The sequence below is a fragment of the Pan troglodytes genome, chromosome 16 (genome assembly GCF_028858775.2).
Source record: "Pan troglodytes isolate AG18354 chromosome 16, NHGRI_mPanTro3-v2.0_pri, whole genome shotgun sequence".
Taxonomy (NCBI): domain Eukaryota; kingdom Metazoa; phylum Chordata; class Mammalia; order Primates; family Hominidae; genus Pan; species Pan troglodytes.
In genome coordinates this window covers 35242955-35253034 of record NC_072414.2, presented here as the reverse complement: position 1 = coordinate 35253034, position 10080 = coordinate 35242955, and the positions used below count along the sequence as shown (strand labels likewise).

At 47.5% G+C, this 10080-nt stretch overlaps 1 pseudogene; it reads left to right on the top strand.

Annotated features, from left to right (window-relative positions):
- The first annotated feature begins 7428 nt into the window (after positions 1-7428).
- On the top strand, positions 7429-7913 carry LOC741958 (ATP synthase subunit d, mitochondrial-like; annotated as a pseudogene).
- Positions 7914-10080: the final 2167 nt, after the last annotated feature.

The window sequence follows — 10080 nt, the reverse complement described above, 5'->3', positions numbered from 1 at the left end:
TGTCCCCGCCTTTGCCTCTCGCTCCCTCACCCTCATCTTGCATTCTTCCCCATCATCCCAACTCTCAGCCTCTCTTCCTTTGTGTGGTGTTTTGTTTGTTTGTTTGTTTGTTCTTTTAGACAGAGTTTCTCTCCTGTCGCCCAGGCTGGAGTGCAATGGTGTGATCTTGGCTCACTGCAACCTCCACCTCCCGGGTTCAAGCGATTCTCCTGCCTTAGCCTCCCGAGTAGCTGGGATTACAGGCACGCCACCATGCTCGGCTAATTTTTTTGTATTTTTAGTAGAGTCGGGTTTTCCCCATGTTGGCCAGGCTGGTCTCGAACTCCTGACCTCAGGTGATCCGCCTGCTTCGGCCTCCCAAAGTGCTGGGATTATAGGCATAGCCACCACGCCCGGCCTCCTTTGTGTCTTTTGTTTTTGTTATTTTAAGGACAGAGGGAGCCACTCTTTTGTATTTCTTTCTCCTGTGGTTACCAAAATTACTCCTGCTCATTCTAGATGATTTGGAAAGTGGAAAAAAAAAAAAAAAAAAAACTAACGAAAGGAAAATCACCAATAGCTCCCCCATCCCAGAGAAAATCCTTGCTAACATTTCTCAAGAGATCATTCTGGCTTTCAGCCTTGGGACTCTGGTGGCTGGACACACCATCCAAATTCCTTTATTTCCCCTTTTATTATGTTGTTGAAAAGTCAGCATTACAAATGGATACATCTCCATCATAGATAATTTAGAAAATTCAGAAACATGGGAAAGGAGAGCATCTTCCTGTCAGTCTGCAGGCACATCCACTCCTCACCTGCTCCGCGGCTCTATAGTTTTGACTTCTTTCAGTCTTCTCTTCCCTTCCCCTCCTCCTCTCCCTCTTTTTCCTCCTCTTCTCCCTTTTCCTCCCTTTTCCTGCTCTCCTTCCTCCTCTTCCCCCTCCCTCTCTTCTCTGTATTTTTTTGTTTGCCCCTAGTCCTCCTTCTCCTTCCCTTCTATTTTCTCTCTGTCTCTTTTTTTTTTTTTTTTTTTTTTTTTGAGATGGAGTCTGTCACTGTTGCCCGGGCTGGAGTGCAGTGGTGCGATCTCGGCTCACTGCAACCTCCACCTCCCGAGTTCAAGCGATTCTCCTGCCTCAGCTTCCCAAGTAGCTGGAATTACAGGTGCCTGCCACCATGCCCAGCTAATTTTATTTTATTTTTTGTATTTTTAGTAGAAATGGGGTTCCACTATGTTGTCCAGGTTGATCTCAAACTCCTGACCTCGTGATCCGCCCTCCTTGGCCTCTCAAAGTGCTGAGATTACAGGCGTGAGCCACTGCACCCGGCCTATTTTCTCTCTTGGGGTGGCCCCCAGCCCTGCCTGCACGCAGCTGCTTGGGTCAGAAAGGGTAGGAGCCTGCATGTCCTCACTCCACCTCGTGTGTCAGCTGCACCCATCCCCATGAGGTGCCATTGGGCATTTCCGTGGTGCCCTGTCACTGCCCTGTCATGCTGTGTTCCAGGTGGCTCCCTGCCATCAGGAGAGGGCCACCCGAGCTGCCCTTGCAGGAATGTGAAACTTCGCCTGTCTGCCAAGCACTGAGTCCTCACGTTTAGTCACAGCCCTTCTTTCCTATCCCTGGCTGTGTCACTGGAGAAGAACAGCAGGCGGGCTTCCTACTGGCCTGGGAAAGACCTCTCAGGGGTTTGTGGATGTTGGTCATTTCTGCCTTTCCAGCCTACGTTTCAAATTATTTTCCCTGTCCCCAACTAAAAATTGACTTTAAAAATTATTATACTCTGGGCCGAGCATGGTGGCTCACGCCTGTAATCCCAGCACACTGGGAGGCTGAGGCAAGCTGATCACCTGAGGTCAGGAGTTCGAGACCAGCCCAGCCAACATGGTGAAGCCCCATCTCTACTAAAAATACAAAAATTAGCTGGGCGTGGTGGCGGCACCTGTAATCCCAGCTACTCGGGAGGCTGAGGCAGGAGAATCTCTTGAACCCAGGAGGCAGAGTTTGCAGTTAGCTGAGATCCCACCAGTATACTCCAGCCTGGGGAACAAAAGTGAAACTCCATCTCAAAAAGAAAAAAAAAAATTATACTCTGTATCCTCCCCCAACCCCCTCCCCTCCTCCTCCTCCTCCTCCGCCTCTTCCTTCTTCTTCGTTTCACTTAGGCAAGCCTGTCTGGCTTTCTTTTTCCACCTCAGTTGAATAAACTAGATCATCTCAAAGCTCCCTTCCAGCTGGACATCCCCCAGGGCCCGGAATGCTGGAATTCCTTCATGCCCACTGCTATGGTGCCCCCTGAGACCAGCTCCTAAGCAAGCCTCCCCTGGCCTCACAACAACACAGTAAGGCTGGCCACCCAGGCCAGGCAGTGGCTCCTGCAGACAAACTGTGACAAAAGAAATGTTTCACTGTGGAGCAAGGAAGCAGCACCAGCCAGGCAGCACCCTTGGCTCCTGATTCCTGGTCTTCCCTTCCCCCCATGGTGTGCACAGAATCTGTCATCTTCAGGTCCTTGTGGCTGATGATTTTGGGGTTCACGACATCCAGCATAATTGTGTGATACAAAGAAAAGAGCTCTGGACTCCCTCATGGTGTGACCCTGGTTCCCCCAGGGGTAAAATGATAACATAATAATAGGAGTGTCAGCCTGACTTTCCCTCATAGGGTTGCTGTGAGGATCAAATGAGGCAGTGTATTCTAAAGTGCTTTGCAGCCGGGCACAGTGGCTCACTCTTGTAATCCCAGCGCTTTGGGAGGCCAAGGCAGGAGGATCACCTGAGGTCAGGAGTTAGAGACCAGCCCAGCCAACATGGTGAAACCCCATCTCTATGGAAAATACAAAAAATTAGCCAGGCATGGTGGTGTGCACCTGTAGTCCCAGCTACTCAGGAAGCTGAAGCAGGACAATCGCTTGAACCCGGGAGGTGGAGTTTGCAGTGAGCCAAGATTGTGCCACTGCACTCTAGCCTGGGCGACAGTGAGACTCCATCTCAAAATAATAAATAAATAAATAAATAAATAAAGTATTTGTATATATAATGTATACATAAATAAGTATGTATATTTATTTTACATAAAAATAGATATAAAGTATTTGTAAGCTGGAGTCATCACATTATTTAACTTCAAACTATACTACAGGGCAACAATAACCAAAACAGCATGGTACTGGTACAAAAACAGGCCTATAAACCAATGAAACAGAATAGAGAGCCCAGAAACAAGGCCCCATACCTACAACCATCTGATCTTTGACAACACTGACAAAAACAACCAATGGGGAAAGGACTCCCTATTCAGTATATGGTGCTGGGATAACTGGCTAGCCATATCCAGAAGATTGATACTGGACCCCTTCTTTACACTGTATACAGAAATCAACTCAAGATGGATTAAAGACTTAAATGTAAAACCCAAAACTATAAAAACCCTGGAAGACAATCTAGGCAATATCATCCTAAACATAGTATCAGGCAACGATTTCATGATGAAGATGCTGAAAGCAATCACAACAAAAGCAAAAATTGACAAATGGGATCTAATTAAACTTAAATGCTTCTGTACAGCAAAAGAAACTATCAACGGAGTAAACAGACAACCTACAGAATGGGAGGAAATATTTGCAAACTATGCATCTGACGAAGATCTAATATCCAGTCTCTATAAGGAACTTAAACAAATTTACAAGAGAAAAACAACGCCATTAAAAAGTGGGCAAAAGACATGAACAGACACTTTTCAAAAGAAGACATACATGTGGCCAACAAGCAAACGAATAAAAGTTCAATATCACTGATCATTAGAAAAATGCAAATCAAAACCACAATGAGATACCATCTTATCTTACACTAGTTAGAATGGCTATTATTAAAAAGTTAAAAAAAAAAAAAAAAAAAAACAGATGCTGGCAAGGCTGCAGAGAAAAGGGAACACATATACACTGTTAGTGGGAGTGTAAATTAGTTCAGCCATTGTGGAAAGCAGTATGGTGATTCCTCAAAGAGCTCAAAACAGAACTACCATTTGACCCAGCAATCCCATTACTGGGTATATACCCAGAGGAATATAAATCATTCTATCATAAAGACAAATGCATGCGAATATTCATTGCAGCACTATTCACTATAGCAAAGACATAGAATCAACCTAAATGCCCATCAATGACACATTGGATAAAGAAAATATGGTACATATATACCATGGAATACTATGCATCCATAAAAAAGAATGAGATCATGTCTTTTGCAGGAATATGGATGGAGCTGGAGCCCATTATCTTTAGCAAACTCACACAGGAACAGAAAACCAAACATCTCATGTTCTCACTTAGAAGTGGTGAGAGCTTATGAACACAAGGAAGGAAACAACAGACACTGGGGTCTACTTGAGGGATGAGGGTCGGAGGAGGGAGAGGAGCAGGAAAAAGAACTATTGGGTGCTAGGCTTAGTATTCAGTGGTGAAATAATCAGTACAACAAACCCCCTTGACATGAGTTTACTTATGTAACAAATCTGCACATGTACCTCCGAACCTGAAATAAAAGTTTAAAAAATTTTTTTTTAATTGAAGTGCTTTGTAAATTGTGAAGCGCACCCACAGAGGCCCTCTACCAGTTTAATCCCTTCTCCAGGGTGACTGTCTCTGTTTCTAGGGGTGAGAAAAGAAGGGGAAAGAGGAATCCATTGGCGTCTGCCAGCTGTGGCTTCCCTGTGCAATCGTCTGTGGGGCACCTCCTCACCCTCCCTCAGACCCAGGCATCCAGCCCGTCATGGCCTCTGATTTTATAGGCAAAGAAACTGTCACCTGCCCAGGGGCACAACGGAAATTCATGGCAGGGCCAGAATCAGCACCCAAGTCTCTCTGGGTCTTAGAAAGGTCTGACCCCATCTGTAAAATTAAAGAAAAAAAGGAAGTTCTGGAGGTTCTCCACCCCCACCTAGTGAGCACTGGCCTGCCCCATGCGGATGGCAGATGTGTCCTCACTTCTCTGTTCAGGTGTCCCTCCCCTGTGGGCACAGCCCTGCTTCCTTCCGGACAGGAAGGTGCTCATCAACCCTGCTTAGCCTCCCTCTCTCTCCCTGTCCCCTCCCCTGTGCTGAGGGACAAGCTGCTCTATCAGAGCTGCCTCCCTCTCCCCAGCACCCTCACCCACATACCCTCTGACTAATGGCTCACAGAAATCGAATGAGGGGCTGAACCTATAAACCAGCTCCCTAGGCCCAGAGCCCAGGTCTTATTCAGCCCTACGGTCCAGGCAGAGGAGCTGGCCAGGGTTTTCCTGACCCTATGAATGGGCTTCGTGCCCCTGCGGTGCTTCCGCCTCCTCTCTCGTCCAGTGGCTACCTTAAACAAGACTTCTCTAAGTGCTCCTGACCATGTGAGGTCTTTTGGGGGAGGCCCAGGCCCTCCACAATGGGTGTGAGTTCCCTGCCCTCTCCTCAAGGTTGGGGCATGGGCAAAGCTGCCAAGAGTTCAGCCACTCAGCCTGGCACAACTCAAGGGACTTTACTCAGAGTGACTGCCTGATTGCTCCAAAATCCTCTCAACTGTTCCCAGATGCTTCAGGCTGGCCTGGGCACCACAAAACAGACTGGTGTCCCGCTGGCCATTGGGCACTTTCTCCTTTGGCCACCACAGCTACCCTAGCTGCACTTACCTTCCTGTTCCCCCTCTCCTGCCTAGGCCCCTTACACTCTCCTGCCTATGCTCCTTCCTCCTTCCCAGCTAACCCATCTCAGCATGTGGCAGTGGGTTCAGGTATTCATCCATTTGTTTATGTAGGGACCATCTTTTAATTCATTCACTCTATCGGGCAAGAAATACGAACTGGAAAACCAACTATGTTCCAGATATTGCAGCAAGCAAGCACTTATGAAGCACCCAGGCTCTGGAGTCTGACGGCTGCATTCAAAATCTAGCTCTACCAGTTCTTTGTGAATGATCTATTTAATGTCTTTAAGCCTCGATTTCTTCATCTGTAATGTAGGAACAATAACAGTAACTAACTATAGGGATGTTGTAAGACCAAGTGGGGTCATGCATATAAATACCTCAAAATAGTATATGTTATTAAAAGCTACTGCTGGTTGTATTAGTCGTTCTGCTATTATTAGGCACTGTCATTCTTAAGCACTGGGAACGCTGTTAATAAGACACAGTCCATGCCCTCCAGGGTGATTGGGGGAAAGACAGATAAGTATTTATAATGTTGAGGCACGAGTTGGCTAATAGGAAATACAGAAGAAGCAGCCCCTATTAGAATCCGGGTGCAGCAGAGGAAGGGTGTCAGGAAGACTTCCTGGAGGGGTGATGCTTGAGCCTGGGTACCAGAGAAAGTAGAGTGAGAGGAGGACATTTCAGAAAGAGAGAGGCTGATGCATGCAAGAGAGAGGGAGAGAGGGAGGTGCGGGAGAGAGGAGGTCAGCCTTCCCGGCCTCCAGGTGGGGAGGGGAAGACCCTCAAGGCTTTGAGGGTGATGCTGAGAAGTCTGGACTTTACCCACTGTGGGATCTTAAGCAGGGGAGCAACCTGATGGAATTGGCACTTCAGAAAAATCACTGGTGACTCATTTGGAGAAAGGGTGAATGGGAAACTGGTTAGGAGTTGTCCAGGTAAGCAGGGGCTTCAGTGAAGGCAGAGCAAGGGGGGCACCGTTTCAGGACAGCATCAGGAATTGGGCTGGACTGATGGGCTAAAGGGAGATCAGGAAGCTGGAGAAGTACAAGGTGGCATGCAGGTGTCCCCTGAAGTGATGGATGGACAGTGTCCTCACTCATCAAGACCAGACGTGCAAGAGGAAGGGCACGTATTTTGAGAGGAAGGAGCAAGGGGAAGAGTTCCATTTGGGCTCCTTGGCTGTGAAGTGTCCAGGGTTTCCCCCAGAGGAGCTGTCCAGCAGAGGGTGCCGCAGTACAAAGTTCTGGGGGTCCCCAGTGTCACGCGGGAGCCAGTGGAGTGAGAAGAGAGGAGATGGGGACAAATCCCTGGGAGGCACCAGTTCAAGAAGGGAAAGTCTGTGATGGGGACTGAGAGGAAGAGGACAGTGGGGATAAGGAGGCAGCTAGACAACCAAGAGAGAGAAGTCACCTAAGCCCAGGAGGAGTGGTCAGTACCCGCAGGGCTGCAGGAGGCCTTGCAGGGTAAGAGCAGGAAAGGCACCCAGAGCCCAGCCCTCAGAGCTGGGAGGTGAGCGTGGCGTCGAGGCAGCCGTGGGACAGAAGGCAGTCTGCAGCAGGTGAGGGGTGGTGGGAGGCAAAGCAGTGGGCAAGGAGCTTGGCTGAGAAGTGGAGTTGAGAGAAAGGGCAGGGGCTGCTGGGGAAGCTGGGGATGAGAGTTGAAGGTGGATGTGCTGTGTTAAAATAGTGAACTGCATTTGTGCACATATACCCTATAAGAGGTGAGTGGGGTGTGGACCATGGGCTGCCACGGTCGGTGAAGTATACCAAGATGGCTGGGTGAAAACTTGCTCTAAAAACCATTGACTGGGAAGCTTTTGCAGAGATGATACCCCAAAACCAAAAGGCCATTGCTAATTATCTGAAATCCTGGAATGAGACCCTCACCTCCAGGCTGGCTACTTTACCTGAGAATCCACCAGCTATTGACTGGGCTTACTACAAGGCCAATGTGGCCAAGGCAGGCTTGGTGGATGACTTTGAGAAGAAGTTTAATGTCCTGAAGCTTCCTGTACCAGAGGATAAATATACTGCCCAGGTGGATGCTGAAGAAAAAGAAGATGGGAAAACTTGTGCTGAGTGGGTGTCTTTCTCAAAGGCCAGGTTGGAGAATATGAGAAACAGCTGGAGAAGATGAGGAACTTAATACCATTTGATCAGATGACCATTGAAGACTTGAACGAAGCTTTCCCGGAAACCAAATTAGACAAGAAAAAGTATCGCTATTGGTCTCACCAACCAATCAAGAATTTATAAAATTAAGTCCAGGAAGAAGCCCTGGCCCTTATAGTACACATTCTGGACATTAAAAATAAAAATAATTACATAGGTTTTAAAAAAGAGCTGAGTGGGGACAGAGAGAATTGAAAATACAGGAGGGAGGACAATGCTGGTGAATGAGGTTCCCCAGGGAGAAGGACCCAGAAAGCAGGGGATGTGGGGAGAAGTGCCCCAGAGCACAGAAAGACAGGGTAGGCATGGGGGTCCCACACACTCCACAGGCAGAGCCCTTCCCCCTCCTGCCCTCTCTCTCCTTCCACCTGCGCTTTTCTCCCTATGAAAGGGCTTGTGCCTTTCTTACTAGGATCAAGGCCCTTGCTCACCGGCATTCCCACCCTCTCACCTATTTCCACACCTCCTCCACAAATCTTCCCAATTTTTCTTCCTCTATTTTATTTGTGATTATTTGCTTTTATTTGTGATTTGTCTTGGACCTGCCAGGTCTCATGCAAGACAATGCCACTGCCAAAGCTAAATACAGTGAAATCATACCGAAGGAGATCCAGACAGAGAGGGTTCTGTTTGCATTTAATGTTCAGGAAGTGACTTTTCAGGATAAAAGAGAGGCCTTGGTTACCTAGCAGGGTTCTCGGCTCAATGAGGTGCTTTAAGCTGTGAGCAGAGTCTTGGGACCCTGATGCTCCTTCCAGCAGCCCCCTGCATCCCTCTGGCGGGCCCATCAGCTCACTTCTCCCTCCTGACTTCTCCACCACAGCACAGCACCTGCCTGGGAATGCCCTATTGCTCAAGAGCTATCAAAGGCCCACACGGCACAAGGCTGTGACAGTTCATCAGCCTCCACACCTCCTTTCAATTCAGCAACACTGCCAAGAAAAACCTGAGGGCAAGTGAGCAAACCAGTTGTGATCTGCTCGGTAATCAGGTGGCAGTGCAGCAGTCCAGCCCCGCCTTCAGTTCTCCTGGAGGCTTCCAATGGAAGGAGAAGTAGACACTCTGGCACCAGTTTGCTGAAGCTCCAGACCGCCCAGCTGTTCTGTGGGGAGCATCCCAGGAACCGGAGGCAGCTACCATGGCCCAAGGTAGGGAAAGCCCCTGTGGCCACTGGAGTTCAGGGATAAGGAGGACAGAGAGAGACTGTAGGAAGTCAAGGGGTGGAGGGTGGATTCAGAGAAATAAAGAAGTAAATACAGAACTGAGGCAGGAAAAGCAAGAATCCCAGAAACCTCAGTATTCATTGGTGGCTTGAGAACCAGGAGACAGCGTAGAGGCAGACAGGTAAACACAGCAACACAGCTGCTTGCTAACATGCCTGCCTCCATAGCCAGGTGGGACAGGGCAGGGCCAGAGATGAGGGGGTCAGGGTTTCTGTCCTTCTCTGCTACTAGCTGACCCTTTGACATTGGACAAGTCACTTCGCCTCTAGTTTCCAACCCCCTTGCCTGAAAAAGGAGGGATTGGACCAGACAATCTTGAAATTGTCTTCCAGCTCTTAAGTTCTCTGAATCTTCATATCTTCTCTTCTTCCTCCATTTCAGAAGGTCTATTACTGATCTTAGCTAATCTTCCCATCACCAACCTTCTCTCTATATCATCCCCCTTTCTCTGGAAAGAGCTGCTGTGAAGATTAAATCGTTAGTTGAAATCATTTAGAGGAATAAGCTTTCAACTTCCTCTACAACTGTAACAACCTTACCTTTATTTATTACTTTTTGTGTTTAAATTTTTGTTTTAAAATTTTCATAACTTTTAATTGCACAAGAAATATGGGAATACATAGTTGGAGTAAAATAAATCAATAATTATAGATAAAGCTATAGTCCTCTGCCCGCCATCCCCAATGGCAGCCTCATCTCCAGAGTAAACACTGCTACCTGTCTTTTGTCTGCACATTTACACTCAGACATACATTTACTCAATGTAATACATAGGATTAGCATGTGTGGTCTTTTTTGGTATATCCATGGTATCATCATATTGTATGTATATTTCTACAACTTGATTTTTTTCACTCCACAGTATGTCTGGGAGCTCTGTCCATGCCAGTCAGTACCTATAGATCTACCTCAATATTTCTCATAGTATCAGTGCAAGTAATTTCTAATCCTGTCCCCTATTGATGGGCATTTAGGTTGTTTTCAATTTTCTGGTTACACAAGCAATATTGCAAGGAACATACTCATCC